This window comes from Ursus arctos, unplaced genomic scaffold, assembly GCF_023065955.2.
Source record: "Ursus arctos isolate Adak ecotype North America unplaced genomic scaffold, UrsArc2.0 scaffold_1, whole genome shotgun sequence".
NCBI classification, from domain to species: Eukaryota; Metazoa; Chordata; class Mammalia; order Carnivora; family Ursidae; genus Ursus; species Ursus arctos.
Genome location: NW_026622763.1, coordinates 10,064,091 through 10,068,269, shown reverse-complemented (window position 1 = coordinate 10,068,269; position 4,179 = coordinate 10,064,091). Strand labels below are relative to the sequence as shown.

General features: G+C 46.3%; 1 long non-coding RNA gene across 1 annotated transcript; it reads right to left on the bottom strand.

Annotated features, from left to right (window-relative positions):
- Nucleotides 1-243: 243 nt before the first annotated feature.
- LOC130544620 (uncharacterized) lies at nucleotides 244-3,738 on the bottom strand. The gene is made up of 2 exons (XR_008961032.1): nucleotides 3,427-3,738; nucleotides 244-1,581 (listed from the first exon to the last, which is right to left on the bottom strand). It is a non-coding gene; the product is annotated as an uncharacterized LOC130544620 (long non-coding RNA).
- Nucleotides 3,739-4,179: the final 441 nt, after the last annotated feature.

Sequence of the window (4,179 nt, the reverse complement as noted above, 5' to 3'; positions counted from 1 at the left end):
AGGGTGCCTGGGTGGCTCAGTTAAGCATCTGCCTTCAGATCCCAGGGTCCTGGTTCGGATCCCAGGGTCCTGGGATTGAGCCCCGCATCGGCCTCCTCCGCTGGGAGCCTGCTTCCTCCTCTCCCGCTCCCCCTGCTTGTGTTCCCTCTCTTGCTGGCTGTCTCTCTGTCAAATAAATAAATAAAATCTTAAAAAAAAAAAAAAAGCATGTTACAAATGAAAGAAGCTAGATACAGAGGACTACATATGTATGATTCCATTTATATGAAATTATAAAAAAGGCAAAACTGTTGTTTCAGGAAACCGATTAGTGGTTGTTCAGGGTGGGGTGGGGGGATGGACTACGAAGGGCACAAAAGAACTTTTTGGGTGATGATAATTTTACAATTGTATACATTTGTCAAAATTCATTGAATGTTTTATTTAAAATCAGTGAACTTGGCTGGAGGTAAATTTTATCCGAATAAGTCTGATTTTAAAAATAAAGGCACATAGGGACGCCTCGGTGGTTCAGTTGGTTGGGTGTCTGCCTTCGGCTCAGGTCATGATTCCAGGGTCCTAGGATTGAGTCCCGCATCTGGCTCCTTACTCAGCGTGGAGTCTGTTTCTTCTCTGCCTGCTGCTCCCCCTGCTTGTGTGCGTACTTTCTCTCTCTCTGACAAATACATAAAATCTTTAAAAAAGTAAAGGCATGTAGTAATGAAAACACCCCCCCCACCCCAGTCTGCAGAATGATGAAAGAATGGTAGAGGGTCACACAATGTGGAGACTCAAGATTCGTTAGGAGTTGTGTTCCATTGGCACGGGGCTGTGTTGGCCATGCTGTGGGAGCGGTGGCTCTGTGCATTATTCTTCCAAGGCCACGGTTCTCAAACTTTGGTAGGTATTGGGACAACCTGGGCAATGCGGCAAAATGCAACGGCCCAGGCTCCAGGCCCTGCCCTACTGCAGTGAGCGGGGGCCTCTATGTTCCGCATTAGGCTCACTTGTTCCATCAGACTCCCCCGCTTGTCCTCCTCAGAGCTTAGCACATGTTCTACACCCTCCCGGAATGCCCGAGCGCCTTTCTGATCCTCGGCGCTGGCTTAAGTCCACCTGTTATGTACCCATACTGAACTTGGCTTTCATCACACATATTACTTTTATAATTGCTTGTTTGGCATCTGCCTTCTCTGCCAGACAGTAAGCTCTGTGAGGGCTGGGACCTGATCACCCGCACTTGGAATGTGCCGGACACGCTGTTCATACATCCGTTCTTTGACCGGGGTCCTGAGGAAATGCCCAGAGGGTTCAGGGAAGCTGACATCAAGACTCTGGCCCAGTGAATAGAACTAAGTCAGCCCCGTCCTTTCAAAATCAGAGGAGCTGCACGTTTAGATTCATCTTCTTGGTAACAGACAGGTGGGTTTTCTTAGTAAACCAAGCTTTGAAACAAATCCAGGTGTGGAGTTTGTTCTCCCAAGTGTGGGCTTTTGTCCACGTGTTTTGATGGGAGTCCACGGAGTTCCTCCCCTAGCTGTGGCCTCTAGGTCAGCCCACGAGTGCAGTGCCCTAAGCTCTCACCCTCCAGCCTCTGGTTCTCTGTGAAAACAAGGGGCAGAAATTAAAACTACAATGGGATATCTCTGAACACCCACCAGAGTGACTAAAATTAAAAAGACTGACTAGTCTTGGCGAGGATGTGGAGCAACTGAGAATCTCACACAATGCTGTCGGAGATAGTTCCACAGGTTCCTGTAAAGTTAAAATACATTTATCATATGCCCAGAGATCCCACCTGAGTATTTACCCAAGTGAAATGAAAACACGTTCATTCAAAGCCTTGCACATGAATGTTTAGAGCAGCTTTATTTTTTATTTATCTTTTTAAAGACTTTTTAAAAAAATTGTAGTTGACACAGAATGATACATTAGTTTCAGGTGTGTAACATATAGTGATTCAATAGGTCTAAGACTATGCTGTGCTCACAAGTGTTATTTTAAAGATTTTTTTTTATTTATTTGAGAGAGAGAGAGAGAAGAGTATGAATGGGGGGAGGGGCAGAGAGAGAGAATCACAAGCAGACTCCCTGCTGAGCGCGGAGCCCAATTCGGGGCTTGATCCCAGGACCCTGAGATCACGACCTGAGCCGAAGTCAGACGCTTAACTGACTGAGCCACCCAGGTGCCCCCTTACAACGCTATTATAATACCACTGATTGTATTCCCTATACTGTGCCTTTTATCCCTGTAACATATTCATTCCATAACTGGAAGTGTGTGCCTCCCATTCCCCTTCACCCGTTTTGCCTATCCCTGCACCCCCCCCCCCGTAACCATCCGTTTGTTCCCTGTATTTATGGGTCTGTTTCTAGAGCACCTTTATTAACAATGAACTGGAAACAATCCAAATGCCCATCAGCTAGTAAAGGGACAGTCTTCATTCACAGAGCAGGATACTACCCAGAATAAAAGGGACAACCTATTGGTTGACCTTGGAGTGCATTAGGTTCTGTGAAGGAAGCAGACAAAAATGAGTGCATGCTGCATGATTCCAGTCATAGAAAATTAAAGATTTTTTTAAAAGATTTATTTCTTCATTTTAGAGAGAGAGCTCACGATTAGGGGGAGGGTTGGAGGGAGAGAATCTCAAGCAGACTCCCTGCTGAGTGCAGAGCCCAACATGGCGCTCGATCTCAGGACCCATGAGATCACGACCTGAGCTGAAATCAAGAGTTGGTCGCTTAACAGGCTGAGCCAACCAGGTGCCCCTCCATTCATATAAAATTAAAGCACAGGCGAACTGTGGGGTCAGAAATGAGATCAGCGGTTGCTAGGAGCCAGAGGAAGAGGGAGGAGATTGGCAGCATGGGAGCATGAGGGAACTTTTGGGGTGACGGAAATATTCTGTATTCTCAATTGTGGTGCTGGTTGTACAAGTGTATGCATTTGTCCAGATTCTGTCAACGGAACCCTTAAATTATTTTTAAATAAAATAAATGTTATTGTATGTGAATTATATCTCAATAAAGCTGATTTTTTAAACTTTCTTGATTTTTATTTTCTTGTATATTTTTAGTAAGCACTACATTCAACATGGGGCTTGAACTCACAACCCTGTAGTCAACAGTCACATCCACCAAATGAGCCAGCCAGATGCCCTAAAGCTGATTTTTAAAAAATGAGGAACAGTCGGGGTGCCTGGGTGGCTCAGTCGGTTAAGGCTCCGACTCTTGATTTCACCTCAGATCATGATCTCAGGGGTTCCATGATCAGTGGGGAGTCTGCTTCTCTCCCTCTCCCTCTGCCCCCACCCCTGCTCGCATGCGAGCACATGCTCTCTCTCAAAAAAATAAATAAATCTAAAAAAGAAAAAGAAAAAGAACAGCAAGTGTTTTTAGAAGAGCGACAAGGGGAAAATCAGTTTAAAGTTTGTTCCTTACTTACTCAAAAGTTGCCACTCTTTCATGTATATGATTGGAGGTGTCCAGCCGACTCAGGGAGCGCTCTCACACTGTCTATATACAAGCTTGTGACCTTAATCCCGCTGTGCAGCCTGCCTGACACGAAGTTTGCCCGTGTGCCTGATACTTTTACATTTTCACACACAGACGTGTTAACAACTCACACAGGAGGTAAACAGGTTGAAAGCGCTCCCGGCTCCTGGAACGTCTAGAGAGCGTCGACCCAGCAACGGTGGCCGTAAATAAAGTGACGTGAAACAGCAGTTGCCGTAAATAAAGTGACGCGAAAGCCTGTTTTGTTTCTAAGGAACACGTGGGAAGCTTCAATGCACTGGAAAGCAGAAAATACATTTTAATTCTCTCTGAAAACATGGCTTTTGGAAGGAGAAAGCAAAAACGGCGCCACTGGGCCTGTGTTGGCCGCTCGGAGCGTCCCCCGGCTGAATGCACGGGAGTTACGGTTACATCCGAGAAAGCCCTCGCCTCCTGACACTTGCAGCGTCTGGGAGGAACAATTCACTGCAGCCCCACACACCCGCACAAGTGACTTTTATGGCCTCCCACCCCCAGGCTGTGAAAACGAAGGTCACCATCCCTGCTGGTTAGTGGGAAATTCTTCACTGACACGCTCAGTCATTTGTTGGCCCCATTTTCCGTGCAGCGGGCAGCTGCTGGGTAACGTTTAACCAGGAAAAGAGGAGCTCAATTATGCAAGACAAGTTTACAGTGTAAATTG